The 17857-nt window shown below is 38.0% G+C and overlaps 1 protein-coding gene and 1 long non-coding RNA gene across 2 annotated transcripts in view; one reads left to right on the top strand and one right to left on the bottom strand.

Annotated features, from left to right (window-relative positions):
- LOC140206134 (uncharacterized) overlaps nt 1-4029 on the top strand; it is a 45533-nt gene extending 41504 nt beyond the window's left edge. The window contains exons 3-4 of the long non-coding RNA XR_011888068.1: nt 758-878; nt 1465-4029. This is a non-coding gene — a long non-coding RNA (uncharacterized lncRNA). The remainder of the gene's footprint in view (nt 1-757; nt 879-1464) is intronic.
- The window catches only part of imp3 (IMP U3 small nucleolar ribonucleoprotein 3), a 214913-nt gene that overhangs the window by 35687 nt on the left and 161369 nt on the right, over nt 1-17857 (bottom strand). The window lies entirely within an intron of this gene.

Raw genomic sequence — 17857 nt, 5'->3', positions numbered from 1 at the left:
ACTAGATACCCTCCCATTGGAGATGGTTATTCCCAAGTATTTATGTGGCCGGTGTTACTTGTTGGTTATCAGCCAATATCTGAACGGTATCTGGATCTTGCTGAATGCAAGAATGGACAGCTTCATTTGCAGGGAGTCACAAATGGAATTCAATATTGTGACGCAAGGAAGTAATTGATTGAGCAGCAGAACATGATTGAGCTGAGAACCCTGTGGGAGGAATTTATGCAGTGATGTCTTCGGACTGGGATGAAAAACTTCATGTAATCACAACCAACATCGCTCATGTAAAGCATGACTCCAGTCTTCCAGTCAATGAGGAGGATTTCTCACACTCAGTTCTCAATGTCAAGGGCACTCACTCATTCAGCTCCATGTTTATGCCAAGGCTGTGAAGAGGTGTTTCTATATTCGCCCATTGTTCTTGCAAAGTCCCACACTCAACAGTAGTGAGCAGACAATTGGAGAACAAGAGACATTTGATTCCAACATCATGGGAGGTTCATGGGCCACTGTAAATTGCCCCAGAAGAAGACAAGTTGCAGAATCAGGAGAACTTGTTAGGAAAATGCATAAAATAGGATTAGTGTATGACAGTGAGACGATCAGTACAGTGGTGCAAATTTCCATTCTGTATAATTCCATGAAACAATTTCAGAGTCAGCATGAAAACAGAACCTTCAATTCACTGTTTAGGTCAACAATCAACCAAACACTGACACTATTTCATCTGAATCCCATTTTTTTCTCCCCACAGCTGAGGACACCAACCTTTGCTTCGCTGATGCTCAAGAGTAGATTAATTAGACAGACCAGTCGATTTAACCTGTCCTGCTTTTTGTGGAGAGGACACAAACGGAACATCTTCCACATTTTTGGTCAGTACTAGTGTTATCATTGAATTGCACAGTCGTTAGTTCTTGAGAGGCAGGACTTCGATACTGTAGCCAGGATGTTGTGTGATCCCACAAACTTCATTGTATTTAGTGTTCGCAGGAGGAGAAAGCTGGAATGGATGATATATTTAGCACAGAGGCAAAAGTTTCAGCCCTGTCTTTAGCATTCACGTTGGGCTAGCCATCACTGAGGATGTAGCTGTTCTTGGAATCATCACATCTTTTCAGAAGTTAATCACCATCAATCACACTGGATGTGGCAGGACGGCAGAGTTTTGATTGTGCCTGTGGTTGCAAGATCACTTGATTCTTCCCATGCATTGTATGCTGTCTAGTATAATTATCATCCAACATTGCCAATTTCATTAACTTAGTTAGCTAATTTTTAACCACACTTAGTGGTGCTCTCTGCAGTTTCTGTATTCCTCATTGAACCAAAGCTGAGATTTTGGCTTGATGGTAACAGCTATTGCAAGCCACAAGATTATAAATTGTGGAGGTGGTATACATTTCTGTGTCCTTTGATAGTCTATAGCACTCACAGAGCCTTTGTTTTGATATCTTCCAGATAATCCCATTTAACACAATTAGTGTGCCACATTATACAGTGGACATCAGCCGTTGAAGAAAAGACCTGTTCTCCACAGTTCTGTCAAAGGTAAAATGGGGAGGATGAAATCAGGAAGGGTTTTTTAAAGACCCAGTTCATTCTCGACCTGATACATAAACAATCTCGCAGGTACGTCCTTTAGGATGCAGCCAGCTCAGTCAGCGACAATGGACATAGATGAACAAAAAGAAAATACCCCAAATCATCCAAACCCCAACCACTTCCACTGCTCCTTCTCACTCAGGGAAGGTTGTGGATGTCAATCAGAAAAAAAAACTTTCTTGCCCAAGTTGGACATGCTGCTAGATCTAGCGTCAATATTCCCACCTGCATGGCACCTCTGGTAGAAGTCTTTGTGTGTCTGCAATGGAGGGGTGGACTAGTTGAGTCCAACACTTTGTCTACACATACAATTTAAAGTATTCCGGTTGGGTCATGATTGCTCTGTGGGCCAGTCCTCTCAAAAGTCTCCAAAGAGGACTTTGCAAAGTTGACACGGTTGAGTGATTTTGTCGTATCTAAATTTAATGCCACAGTTTGGATCATTTTCAAAGTAGCAGTTTGGTACATCTACTAGGTCACTTCCAGAGGTACTTAAAAGTCAACCACAAACATTGCAAGTTTGGAGTCACAGACAGGCTAGACTGGGTAAGGAGAATAAACATACAAATGATAAGAGTGAATAAAATGTTTTTTTGAAAAGAGAATCCAAAAGTTTTGGGGCCGCTGCTACTAATGAAAATTTTTTGTTATTCTTTAAGTCATCAGTGAAGACTTCCATCCAATAATCTGCAATGTACTTTGGCCTGAATTCCAATAGAGCACATCAGTCACAAGTGAAGATTGTACACCATTAAATTCGGTCCACATCTCTCAAGCTATGTTTATCCAACAAAGAATCCAGCTAAGAATTAAGCTGCAAAGGCAATTTGAAAAAGAAACAATGAAGCACTGTTCTGTGTGGCTTTTAATATGTTTGGGACATGTGCAATTCAACTGCTGTGAAAAGGGGATTACTTTCTAAAACCCTTACTAGATTATTTCCTACCGCATTTTTCATCATTGTCCTCATTTTTATTTCTAACTTATAAAGCTCTGTGGCATATATAGAACAGGCATCCATTTAGTTCCTGGTATATTACTTTATCACCTTTTCTATTCTGGTCATTCCACACAATTTGCTTTTAAGCTCCTCTTTTCATGTGTCCAGCTGCTCCAAATCTACATGGATTTCTGAGTTTAAGGGAAAACAAAAGAAAGTCAATTAAAGATAATGGCATCAATTTCACTTTGATGTGGAGGAGAACTTTATGACTTACACAACTTTTATCACCTGCTGCTAAGTACTGAAGTGCAACAAAACTTTATTGCTACCAATGATAGCAATGATTAAAAATTCCAAGATTACGGAAGTGCAATCAATGTGGGTTGTAAGGTGCAGCATGTTTACGCTCAGTGGAGTACGAAGGACTATCAATCAATGGCAATTGTACAATCTTACAGGAGGAAGGCCAATTACTTGCTAGGAACAGAGTAACTCTTCAACTGAGAAGATAAACATCAACATGGGTAGGTGAAACAGCCAAATGTAATGAATGTGGCACTTGTCCACTCACCACTAATTATCGCCATGAATTTACTTCATCACTTTCCTTCACGTGTTCAGTAAAAGAACACTTTTTAGCCAGAGAGTAATGAATCTGTGGAATGCTCTGCCACAGACTGCGGTGGAGGCCAAGTCCGTGGGTATATTTAAGGCGGAAGTTGATCGTTTCCTGATCGGTCAGGGCAAAAGATATGGCAAGAAGACAGGTGTATGGGGTTAAGTGGAAACCAGAATCAGCCAGGATGGAATGGTGGGGCAGACCTGATGGGTTGAATGGCCTAATTCTGCTCCTGTGTCTCATGGTCTAAAGTAGAAGTCCAAAGACATGCTGAATTGTTATCTTCACTACAGGCTGGCATGTGAGTGTTAACAGGTTGACCATGGGGAAAATGTACTCAAGCTTGAACTAGTCTTCTCAATCATATCGACATGGTTTTCAGCAATAAACCAGGCCAGATATTTACCACCCAGTGGTTTTGTCAAGTAAATATGGTTAGTTACTGTGAGTGGTCTTTTTCCAGCAGAAGAAAAGTTTCTGTCAGAAGAACATGTACCAGAATCATGCCTGCACTAGGGCATCCCCCATCAGACTTCGAATAAAATGTACAACTATTTCTTTAGTAGTACAAATATGGCAACTCACCAGCAATATTATTTCTACAGACACATGAAATTTAGATACATTTTTTGACAAAATCGCCAGTATTATTGTGTTACCTGATGAACATGGAGTAAAAATGTGGTTAAAAAATAGCTCCTCTGATTATTCTTTCCACCATCTCAGTTTGATCTTAAAAATAAAAAACTTTTACTAACTACAAAAAGCAATTACAGTACTTTTACAAACGTAATTTTTTCTTAAAATGGAATACGAAGTTGGACAAGTTACAAAGTCCTATTGTCCCACCAACACACTATGCTGTCATCCCAGCCACTGCCACTTCATCATTCAATAAGATCACAGCTGATTTTATGCAATTCCTGAAGCTCATAGCCTTTGCCAAATATCCATCCATTTCAACAATTAACACAAGTCAGAGCATCTGCAACACCTTCCAAACATTTTAACCTTCTGCAGAAATAGCTCGTCTCAGTGCAGTGACCACCTTCCTATCCAGAGACCGGAGTTTAATACTCACAAAAATAAAGAAACTCAGCATCCACCTCAGAAAATCCTTTCCAGAATTTCATCAGGATTCAGTAAGATCATCTTCCATTCTTTCAATAACACAGTCTTTTAACACAGGAAGCAGTCTAACGAATCTACACTGCTTCATCCCCATTATAATTATCAGCTTCTTCGGGTATAAAGATTAAATCAGCACAATGAGTTCAAGAGCAACATTCCCTCCAATTTCTTTTTCAGCTGCACAGATGAACCATTGTTCTGAGCAGGAAATATTTTACACAACCTGAAACTGCACGGCACTTTATATTAACATTATACAAATGAAAATTCCAACTGCACAGCAACGAAGGCTATGTGCAAGGGAACATTTCAGTTACTGCTAGGTCACGCACCAGTGCAGCACAGGAGAGCGATAGCATCAAAAACACAACCAGAAACTGGTGAAAATCGTTAGCACATCAGATGGTGTCTGTGAAGCAGAGTTAGAATTTCAGGTCAATAGCCAGCCAGAAGATGCTATTCCTTAAGTTTATGTTGGGCTCCGTTGGAACAATACAAGAAACTAAGGACGCAAGTTTGAAGCTCAACATGACATCACCAAAAACATCCTGTACCCCTGCACTCCAAATACTCTAAAGGGACAACTCCCCAATTCCGTCTCACTCTTCCATCTACCCTTCACATACAGTCACGGCAGATGCAACACCTACACCTTTCCTTCCAAATTCCAGGTAATTCCCTCCAAGTGAAGCAGTGATCCACTCAGGATGCTCCTAGTTTTATAAAGTGCTTTTAGAACAACTTAGGATGCAGTAATTCTCCATGTTTAAGCAAATAAATCGACTGCATGAGCACTTTGAGGACCATCACTGATGGTTGACCCCCCCATGTGCCTATCATTAAATCACTTTTATCCTTACCCCAGTACCAGTGTCAACTCCATTCCAACAAAATGTAATGTAATCTCATCTTCTGACAAAGTAAATTACAGCTCTCAGCACTCAGAAATAAATTACACAAGTTCAGATACACAGTTTTACATGTCTGAATCAGGAAAATCATAAATATGCAAAATTAATTCAATTTTTGTCTCCTGATGCCATCCAATCTCCTGAGAATTTCCAGCATCCTTAGATTTCTGATTTCTGAGATTTCTGAGATTCAGATTTCTGAGATCTGTGCAGTTTTGAGTAGCATATCTTTTCCTTTCTTCTTGTTTTTTGTTTCTCACCTTCTTCTTACATCATTTCCAGACAAATCAGCTGCAATCACCCTTCCTCAGCAAGGACCTCAAGCAAATTCCATTTGCTCTTCCTCATATTTTTCTTTCACTTAAAATGTGGTTGATATTTAGTCCAAGTTTTTCTTAAATGTTAAAAGTGAGCCCGCATTTACCACTTCATCTGGCAGCTCATTCCACACTCCCACCACTCTCTGTGTGAAAAAGACCCCCTAATATTCCCTTTAAACTTTTCCCCTTCATCCTTAACCCATGTCCTGTTTTTTTCCTCCCCTAGCCTCAGTGGAAAAAGCCTGCTTGCATTCACTCTATCTATACCCATCATAATTTTATATACCTCTATCAAATCTCCCCTCATTCTTCTACGCTCCAGGGAATAAATTCCTAACCTATTCAACCTTTCTCTGTAACTCAGTTTCTCAAGTCCCGGCAACATCCTTGCAAACCTTCTCTGCACTCTTTCAACCTTATTAATATCCTTCCTGTAATTTGGTGACCAAAACTGTACACAATACTCCAAATTTGGCCTCACCAATGCCTTATACAACCTCACCATAACATTCCAACTCTTATACTCAATACTTTGATTTATAAAGGCCAATGTACCAAAAGCTCTCTTTACGACCCTGTCTACCTGTGACGCCACTTTTAGGGAATTTTGCATCTGTATTCCCAGATCCCCCTGTTCTACTGCACTCCTCAGTGCCCTACCATTTACCTTGTATGTTCTACCTTGGTTTGTCCTTCCAAAGTGCAATAGTTCACACTTATCTGTATTAAACTCCATCTGCCATTTTTCAGCCCATTTTTCTTAGAATCTTGTACAATTGGAACATTACCCTTACAAACATCTTTGCAGGGTAAACATAATGCTTTCCCAGTTGCTTGCGGTGTTAGTTTTCAGCACAAACATCCAAGTATAGCAAGAAATATCAGCCTAGCTCTTGCACAGAGGTTTTGCTTGCTTTCTCAGGTAATCTAACAGACTGGCCAATAATACTCATTTCTAATAAACAGATTTACAGATTCCACTTGTGCCCATCAATTCTTCACATTTGATTTGATTAAATAGCTATTCTTTGATTACGTTTAATTCTTCTCATTTTAATGAAATGATTCCCTTATTCATTCAGAACTTAGATCAGAGTTAACTAATCAGATCTTGAATTCAGTCAAATTTGCATCTTGCCTCAAATCAAACCCAAGATTACAGCGCAGTAAGCCGAGTGCCAGAAAAAACAACTGGAGTTCACATTTCAGAGGGGTTGGTCACTGTATCCCTCATATTTGGGATACCATTCACTAACTTCACTGCTAATCCTTGATCTCAGATCCACTTTCCTGCTCCAGCCACAAATCCATCAATTCCCCAAAATATCCAAAGGCTACTAAATCGTGCAATATTATAAAAACATTCAAGATCGTTCCCAACCATTTTTACGCCAGGGAGTCTTACCATTAACCGAAGGGTCCATGGGCCCGGGGTGGAAACCCCTGGCTGATACATGTCTTCAAAATGCTGAAAGGTACGACATTTCATTCAGAAGGATACGACATTTAGCAAATGCTGAAAATCCAAAGTAACACACACAAAATGCTGGAAGAACTCAGCAGATCAGGCTGCATCTATAGAAATGAATAAACTATTGACACTTCATATTCAGACAGACTTGGTTGTTCCTATACTAAAATCACTGAACGTTAATGAAGGCATAACAAGCAAATATAAAGACAAACAATATGAAGATGGCCAGCCATACTTTATCCCTCCTCCCCCCCACCTGACTTCACCTATCTTCTAGCTTGTACTCCCTTCCCTCCCCCCCTTCTTCCACCTTCCCCATCTTCCATGTCCTGACCTAGTCACTTAATTTGATTATATCCTTCTTGAAGCCTCTGAGTCCTTCAATTAATTAATTTGTGGAAATTATATTGGGGAATTAGGAAATGCCAATCGAAAGACGCATATTAATGGTTTCCAGTTTTAGATATCTATACAAGTTTTTACAGTTTGTTTCATGTTTCTTGCTAGATTATTCATACATTCCATTATCATTTCCCTTATTGATTTCTTGGGAATCACCAGTCAAAGTCTGAAATTTCCCAGACTGGCTGCTCTTTTTGGCAACGGTACAAGCTTCTTCCTTTAATCTACTGCTATCTTTAGCTTGCCTTGTTCACTTTATCAAACTGCTACTGGACACTGGGTATATCTTAAAGGTCATAATCAGTGCAATGGGAAATGAAATCACCCATCTATACTCTATCACACGAGGTCGGCTGGAGCCAGTGCACTCTGCTAGTACTTTAAATGTGAAACCTAGCACAACTTGAGTTTACAGAGTGCCTTAAATGAAATCAAAGGTCTGGAGATACTTCACAGCACAATTTATGAAATGAGGCCACAAGGAAACTCTGCAACAGTTAGGTGAAGAAGCTTCTTCAAGAGACAAGTACAGTAGTAATGGAAGCAATGGAAAACCTTTGGGTACGGGCATGTTGCAGCATTATAAACCAAGAATATGCAAAAGGACCAAAGAGAAGAAATGCACAGATACCAAAGTTGTAAGACTGCAAATTACAGAACAGGTTACAGAACAATAGCTTAAAACCAAGAAACAAAGTTAAAGCCAGTGACAATATCCTAAATAAGCTGTACTTATTAACAAGTGTAGTGAATTGACTTTAAAAAAAATAGAATCTAATTGTTCAAAGATCAATATAATCTGTTTGAATAATATATTTCAACTATTTTCCACCATGGTAGAAAATCACAATACACAATTTGGCTACCTCCCAAGTAACATGTTATAGCAAGTACTGATTTAACAGTTACGAAAATACTATCATAGAATTGTTTAGATTAGGGGTGGCCAACCTTTTACATTCCACGCATCAATTTTTTCACGCACGAGTTCAGATGTGCCATACAACTCTTGTACCCCCATTCAATTCTTGTAAAAATATGTTAATATAGACATATTCAGCATTTTTACATGACATATTATTTAATATAAAAACTAGATAAACATTACTTACTTCCGTTTTTTGGCCAACGCTAAAGCAATTTCGTAGGACGCTTCTGTCATCACCAAACTTACACAACTTCTTTTAACAAATATATTTTGTCTTCTTTTGATTTCCTTTTTCTTAATCACATATTCTTTCCGTAACTCAGACCCAAGCACGAGCTTCAGTTTTCCTTCTATTTCAGTCTGATGTTGTGTTTTATAGTGTCTATTAAGATCATGTCTTCTATTATGTGAGAAAGTGTTTTCACAAACGATGCACAACGGTTTTCCTGATGGACCTGCTATAAATAAGAACTAATTTTCCCACTGTTCATTGAATTCACGCTTACTATCACTTTCTGCTTTTCTTTTGCACTGTGATGGGTAACTGTAAAAACAAGGCTTAATTTTTGACAAAGTACAAAACTGCAGATGTTCACAAAGGACGAACAAAGCATAACTCTGTAGCACACAAGCGTCAATTGTAAACTGACTGGCAAAAACCTGCGACACACCGCTGGTGCAGATGCCTGGCGCCTCAGGATCAAACAGGTATCTCTCACGGCTGTGTCTGAAAAGGGGATGCTGTCTAAGTTGCATGCCATCTTGGTCAATGTCTCCCATCCACTACATAATGTACTGCGTGGGCACAGGAGTACATTCAGCCAGAGACTCATTCCACCGAGATGCAACACGGAACGTCATAGGAAGTCATTCCTGCCTGTGGCCATCAAACTTTACAACTCCTCCCTTGGAGGGTCAGACACCCTGATCCAATAGGCTGGTCCTGGACTTATTTCATAACTTACTGGCATAATTTACATATTACTATTTAACTATTTATGGTTCTATTACTATTTATTATTTATGGTGCAACTGTAACAAAAACCAATTTCCCCCGGGATCAATAAAGTATGATGACTACTACTACTATCAAACGTGTATTGAACAGTTATGGAACAACTGCAGAACAAAAGTCCTTCTTTCCTAGTTTGACTCATTGAACATCTTTAAATGAAAACAGATTAATGTGAAAGAAGATAACATTCGCCAAAAGATGTGCACAAAATAATAAAATCGCTAAAAATAATTGCTTTCTTTCTTTCTTTTTCAATCTTTTTATTAATTTCAAAATATAGAAACAAAACATAGCAATAATACAGATAATATGAGATGCATTGTTACATTTAAAAAAGAGTAATTGCAAAACCAAATAGTGAAAATTACCAAAACTCCCATACATGTAGAACTGATCACGGATAATATAAAGCAAAAAAAAAAGGAAAAAGAAAGAAAAAGAGAAAAAAAAAAGAAAAAGAAAAAAAAACCAACTAAACTAAACTAAAAGACTTGGGCAAAACTAACAACTTAAAAATGGAAAAGGAGTAAACCTCAGTGTCGACGATTCCATTTCCCTCCAACAACAGTACAGAGAAATAAAACAAGTTTGGAAATGATCAAATTACATCAAATGAAAATGCTGAATAAATGGCCTCCAAATTTTTTCAAACTTAATAGAAGGGTCATAAACTGCACTTCTAATTTTCTCCAGATTCAAACACACCATAGTTTGTGAAAACCAATGAAATACAGTAGGAGGGTTGATCTCTTTCCAATTCAACAAAATGGACCTTCTAGCTATTAAAGTAAGAAATGCAATCATCCTTCGTGATAAAGAGGTTAAATTATTTAAGTTTATCATTGGTAGTCCAAAGATATTGGATGAGGTTGTAAGTCTATATTTAGGACCGTTGAAATAATATCAAAAATATCTTTCCAATATTTCTCCAACAAGGGACATGACCAAAACATGTGAGTTAAAGAAGCAATCTCAGACTGGCATCTGTCACATATTGGATTAATATAAGAGTAATAACGAGATAGTTTATCTTTAGACATATGAGCCCTGTGGACTACTTTAAACTGTATCAACCTATGCTTAGCACATACAGAGGATGAATTCATCAACTGAAGAATTTTTTCCCATTTTTCAGTCATAATATTAATCTCAAGTTCTCTTTCCCAGTCAGCTTTAATTTTATTAGAGGCATCAGGACATAGATTCATAATTATATCATATATAATTGCTATTACACCTTTCTGAGAAAGATTTAAGTCTAAGATTTTTTCCAAAGTGTCCATTGGATATGGGTGTGGAAAATTAGGAGAAACAGTAATTAAAAAGTTTCTAATCTGTAGATATCTAAAAAAGTGAGATCTGGGTAAGTTATATTTATTAGAGAGTTGATCAAAAGACATAAAACAGTTATCCAAGAATAAATCGCGAAAAGATATTATACCTTTGGTTTTCCAATCAAAGTAAGCTTGATCCATAATTGCTAAGTTTTAGATTTATTCTCAGTAAAACCCATTTCTAGCTCTAAGCTACTTGAATTCCTGTTATAGATTTTTTTTTCTACAAATAGGTTTTTGGTTAATACTTTTTGCATGAGTAGGGTTACTTTTTTATTATTATCACTGGGGTGCAATGCACCACTTCTAATCATCCAATGCACCACTTTTGGCACATGTGCCATAGGTTGGACATCCCTGGTTTAGATAATCTTGATACAAAACATCAATCATCCATTCCGACAACACTGCAGCTGGAAGGATTTTCCATCGTTGAATGCCACAAACATTCTCTTGAAAAGGTAACAGTAATTCTTCAGATGGCCTCCAGAAATGACTTGAGAGAACAGAATAGGGAATGGATAGAAGAATTTCAGCTTTCCTTTCAATAGCCTCTGCATAATTAGTACAACTGACCAGAACACCAGTACACAGTACATAGAACAAATGTTCTACACAGCTTATGTATGCTCTCAAGAGTTCCTACTTCCAAAAGATTCCAACATATCTATCAACAATTCCCAATTATTCAGAACATGTAATATAGCAAAAACATGCGAAGATTTTCCCACAATCACTGTATTAAAATACTTCTCGTCAGCAAATCAAATCTAATATCCAAAAATTTAGACAGAAAAGTAGGTCTTCAAAGAAGAAAGGTGCTGACGTGCAAACAAGGAAGTTTAGAACTTAGCATCATGTCAACACAAGGTTTAGCCACTACTGACAGAGCAATACAAATCAGGAAAGTACAGAGATCTTGATTGGGCTTTAAGAAGTTCAGAGGGGACAAAGAAATAACTTCAATTTTAAGCCTTGTTATCAGACTGGGCACCAATGTTGGCAAGTTAGCACAAGAATAATGGATGACCCAAATACAGAATAAATTAATCATATATAGCAGAGATTAAGATGAGCACAAGTTAACACAGTGTCGGGAGGAGGATAAAATGGCTAAGTAATAGATCAGCTAAGACCAGACAATGTTATATGGAAATAGGAATGCTGGGTGATGACCAAGGGTGTCCAAAGTTTTGTTCAGCTTCAAAGCTTTAAGAGAGAGAAGGGCCAAGGAAGGGGCTCTAATGACCATTGAAAACAAGAATACCACGGTAAAATCTCATTGATTCAACTTGACTGGCTGGACAAAAATCACACTTCAAATATTACAAATATCCTCAGACCAACTATGTTTTAGTTCTTTTGAATACCAAAAGGTAGGCTGCTACAACTTAGCTAGAGGCATAACAGAAGATATAATTCTTGATCATTAGTTTTGAACAATTTTAATAATGCACTTAGATTTAAGTATAAAAGCAGAATATTGCATATGCTAGACATTTGAAATACAAACACAGCAGGCCAGACATACTCTAAAAGCCATTCAGTATCAACAGAGAGACGTATAGTCAGCTAATGACTTTTCAATGTTCTGGGAGAAAGTCTTCTTGTAGAACACATTCATTGGTGATCATTTGTAAACTCTAAAGGCAGTTATACGGATTTGAATTGCTGTACTACTACTTCTTCTTCTACTTCCGGCTGTTTAGACGCATCTAGGTGCTTACAGCCCTCCGCAGGATGTATAATTAATTATAGAACTTCAAGGAACTCAAATTCTTGAGTACAACCTAGTCTCACGTATGAACTGAATAATAGACTCTTCAATCAGATGTTGATTCTCTTGACGGCCAAACAAAGATTTAATAGAAAACGAAAATAAATTTAAGCCAGACAGCCTCTTGAACAGCATGCTTCTTTCAATTTTGTATCGATTACAGCTCAGCAAAACATGCTGGACTGTCTCTGGACTACCACAGTCACGTAATCCAGTAGGATGTTTTCCTATTATCTTTAAATAATACTAGTATCAATAATAATAATTTAAATAATAATAATACTAGTTTACAGCAAAACAACTTTGCAAGTTCTCAAGTGACTGGTATCAGAGCCAGGTTTAAGATAACTGGCATATGACCCAAAATTTGTTATGTGCCAGCAGTACACTGCAATACATAATAACTATAAACGATAAGTATAAATAAAAATTAAATAATTTTTAAATAAGTAGTGATGACCATTAAACACTTGACATTGCAGTGTAACAGAGAAGCAGAGAATGCAGTATGAAATTGGTCAAGGTTGCATCACAGTTGGACCAGTACTTGAGCATCCTATAGCAAACCCCAGTCTAAGTTCTGTGCTGAGGCTACTGATCACACGAGATTGCACTCTTCTCCAAGACTGCCAAAAACCTGGGATAGTGTCTACAATAACTACTTTACCAAGAGAAAGCCTGCTAAAGCCTAATATGCAAAAGTGCCAAAGAAAGCCAATAAATGGCAGCCAAAAGACAATGAGGACCATGACAATAGAAGTACTAAATGTCTACGACTACAAAGGAACTAGAGATCTAGAAGTCTGAATACTACATCAGACTAACACCAGACAGAAAAGGCAGCGATATAGACTCATCACAACCCAGACTATACAAGGTCACAATATGTCAAGAGTACCATTTCAGTGGAACAGGTACAACAGGAGATAGTAAAACGATGCGGAGCATGGACACAGTTCATCAATAGTCATCTGGAGAACCATACCCAATTATGACAGCTCTTACAGATCTGGTGCTTCAAGCGAGTAACTGGAAATAGTTAAGACAGTGATTTGGATATTTGATTCTTGTTTTTGCCTTTCATTAAGTCAGGGATGTAACACAAGCACTAAACGTAATATGTCTGAGGGCCCTAATTGAATTAGGGTTGTGATTCTGTGTTGTGACCAACAGTTCTATAAAATAGCCAGGAAGATCCATTCTAGTGGAAGCAAGCTATTGTTAAGGATACTGTTTGACATGCAAGCCCTTTTGTTCTATGGATCATTTGTATTACTGACTATTTTCGAAATGCTTCGATATTCAAATGAGATCAATTCTGAATGAACTTCACATCGAAGGTAGTAAATTTTGCTTGAGACGGTTGAGCTACATAAACATGATTGGAATATATTGAGGAACCAAAAGGTTTTGCTCAAGAATAAGTGCAAAAAAATTCACTCCTACATTCACTTCTTCCTCCACTCTCCAGAATACACCCCTCCTCCCTCCCGCCAGCGCCATGCAATTGAAAATGCATATTTTCTGGACTAGAATATCAATTTCACTCCAGAAATTCAACAGAAAATTTTCCTGTATGAATTGAACTTGCAAAGCTGGTTCAATTAATTCTCTTATTAGGAACTGGTATTAACTAAATGGGCCAAATGCCCTTCATGACCCAGAACAATTACCAGGAAAGGACAGTTGGCCTTTGGAGAAACCAGCAGATAACTAAGGATTATGTCTGCTGTTGATTGGTGCTTGATTAAAATGAGACAGTTCCTGAGGAATCTTGACAGGGTTGAGATGATGTTTCTTCTTGAGGGAGGATCAAGATTAGAGTGGCTTTTAAAAATAGAGGTCATGAATTTTGCATAGAAACAATTTTTTTTTGCACTAAATGTTGCAAGTCACTGGAATGCTCTTCACCAAAGGTGGCAAAAGCAGACTGAATAATTTTTTTTAAGAAGTTTGATGCTTTCTGGGTAATAAGCCACAGGAGCGCAAGGTTGATGTTATAGACAGATTCATTACAATCTTATCAAATGACTGTCAGGGGACAGACTGACACACTTCTGTTCTTAATCTGCAACGAACCTACATTTTTGGGCACTCTGAGAACGATGAAGTTTTAACAGAAATGCACCAAACTGGGAGCACACAAGGCAAGTCTCAATATTTAGTACAAATGGAGGATCTCTATCCAAAACATTGACTGTCTATCTGTCTGACCTGCTGTCCCTCCAGCATCTGCTGTGTCATGTCCCTCTCAATACTTTCCTCACCCCACTCTTCACACAATTAAGACATGCAACTCCAACCATCCAAGCTGTCCTGCCATCCTTCAAATCTTGACTGACGTTGAATGCTCCCAACCTCCCACAAACCAGACGGTAACAGGCCTCTGAATCAAAGTCCGTGCCCTTGCACACATCTGTGACCTTCACCCCAGGCTCTAACTACTCATTAATGCTCAACTACCCCACATATGTGCTTCAGGGACAGTACTGCATGCAGCTGCTGCACCCCTCAGCTCCAGTGATCCAAGTTCAACCCGGACTTGAGATGTTGTTTGTAAAGAGTCTGCACGCTCTCCCTGTGATCACATGGTGGTGGAACAGGAGCTCTGGTTTCTTGCCACAAGACAAAAACAACAGTTAATTGACAACTGCAAATTGCCGATGAAGTTAGATGGAAATGACGGGAACGGGTTTAGCCTAAGTGGATGGTTAGTGCAGACACAGTAGCCTGAAGGCTTATTTCTGCCCTGTATGACTCCATGATTTCATAGCAGCCCTCTTTCTGTCACCACAATCACTTTCCACCTACCTGCCTCCAGACTGATAGAATAGCAGCAGCTCATCGTCAAAAAAGAGAAGGAATCTGAGGCAACCCAGAATGATAAAATAGGGCACTTTTATCAGCACACACTAACTTCACAGCCAGCCATTCGAAGTGGAATAAACAAAGAAAAGACCTGGTGCCAAGCATGAGACCATGAGGAATCTGCTTTGGTTGCACCACAGAGAGGGGACAATCTGGAAGGTGATGGAGCAGAGAAATACAAGCACATGTCAACTTCCAACTACAGTTAAAGAAACTCTGAGATTCTTTTAAATTGAACACTCAGTTGTTGTTGTGCATTTGAGAGTACAGCACTGCAACTTGTACAGGATACCATGGCAAAAAAGACTGGAAAATGGCTACTCCCTGAACAAGAGATACAATTTGAGTTCAAGTTCATGCTATACATGTAGTTGCCCCCCAATGCTATGAGGTGTTATGTAGTTCAACCATTTTTTCCAGTATGAATAAAATGGTTCCAATTTAAGATTAACAGATGCTGTTATCTTCTCCCTTTTGTAAATATATCCATTGTAATTTCCATCCATACATTTAAAGTTGGGCTCCCCTGTGATAACCATTTCCTGGTAAGGGTCTTTTTACCAGCCACCAGCAGTACATTCATTAAATATTTATCTCTTTTCAACCATTCTTGAGGTATATACCCAAAATATATGGTCATACTCTCTGAGGGTATTTCACATTTAAAGATGTCTAGCAGGGCATTATGTATCCCACTCCAATTGTCTTTGATAATTGGGCATTCCCAGAAAATATGATAATGGTTTGCATTTTGATTTCCACAATTTCTCCAGCAGGCAGGGGGGTTAATATTATAATGGGATTTCTGAGAGGGTGTAATAAAATATCTTATCAAGCTTTTCCACCCTAACTCCCTCCATTTCTGTGAACTGGTACACTTCCACTGATACCTCCATATTATTGTCCAGTCTTCCTCAGATATTATTATCCCTCCTTCCTTCTCCCATTTTGTTTTAATGTATGAAGTCGAATGTGTTGTAAGATTTGACAAACCCTCATAAACACTTGAAATTATTCTCCTATGAAATTATTCTCCTACCGTTGTTTGAATTATATGCTTTTCTAAATAGCTCTATCAGACATGTACTTGCCTTGATTACATTTTTAACCATCCTATTAACATACAGTCACATCTATAAATACCGGTAAAAGTCTTGTTTTACTAGTAAGTGTTTTGAGCATTTCAAAACTGAACAGTGTTCCTTCTTTCATCATATTGCAATAGCTGTTATTCCTTTAGCTGTCCAGTCCTTAAATCTAGCATCCAGTTTATTCAGCGTAAAATCCGAGTTATATGCACACCATTTAAGAATTGCAATGTCTCTCTCTAGCTTATATTCTTTTATAATAGTTTTCCATATTTTAAGAGTCCATTTCACCCACAGGTTGTCCATATTATTTACCTAACTTTGTAGGTTGTTATCAGCCAAAATTGCCTGTATGGGGATGGAAAGTATCCTCTCCTCAATGTTTTTCCATTGAGCGCCATATAATGGGTTGCACCAGCATATCACAGCTCTCAACTGTGCTGAAAAATAATAATCTCTAAGAGAAGGTAGGCCCCATCCCCCCCTTTCTTTGGCTAATTGCAAAGTTTTGAGATGAACCCTAGGCCTTTTACCTTGACATATATATCTTGATAGCATCTTGTTCCATTCATTGAATTGATTTTGGTTAATCTCTATTGGTAGGGTCTGAAAGCGATATAGTAGTCTGGGCAGTATATCCATTTTAATAGATTCAATCCTTGAACTGAGACCAAGAAAAGGAATTAGGTTCCATCTTGTTATATCTTCCTTAATTTTTTTTATATATAGGCTGATAATTGCATTCTGATAATTTTGCCCAATCTTTTGGCATAATGATGCCCAAATATTTGACGGACTCTGTTGCCATACCCAAGGATATCTACTTTCAATTTCTCTTGGTGGGCAATAGTTATATGAAAGTAGTTGGGTTTTATTTATGTTGATCTTGTATCATGATAATTGGCCATATTGTTCAAAGGATTGCATCAATTTAGGTAAAGAGTACGTTGGTTGCCCTAGATAGATCAAAATGTCATCCGCGTAAAAGGCCAATTTATGCTGTCCCTTTAATAGCAATTCCCCTGATATCTTCATTTTGTCTGATGTATTGAGCTAATGGTTCCAGATATAATGCGAAGAGTAGCAGTGACCATGCACAACCCTGTCTCGTGCCCCTTTCTAGGGTAAAACTACTAGATAAGTATCCATTGATTTTAATCCTGGCAGTAGGATTGTTGTATAGTGCCTGTATAGTTTTGATAATTGTGTCATGTAGACCAAATCTATGTAAAACTCTGTAAAGAAAATTCCAGTTAACCAAATCAAATGCCTTTTCAGCATCCACACTTATCACTATTGCTTCAATTTAATTTTTTTTAATATGATCCATAATGTGAAGTGTCCTTCGTATATTGTCTTATGTTTGGCATTGTTGTATAAAACCTGTCTCATCATTATTTATCAGTGTGGGTAAAAACTCTTCTAATCATTTGGCCATG

The sequence above is a fragment of the Mobula birostris genome, chromosome 12, assembly GCF_030028105.1.
Source record: "Mobula birostris isolate sMobBir1 chromosome 12, sMobBir1.hap1, whole genome shotgun sequence".
In the NCBI taxonomy this organism is placed as follows: Eukaryota; Metazoa; Chordata; class Chondrichthyes; order Myliobatiformes; family Myliobatidae; genus Mobula; species Mobula birostris.
Note: the sequence above shows the minus strand (reverse complement) of the source record. Positions and strands in the feature narration are given on the sequence as shown.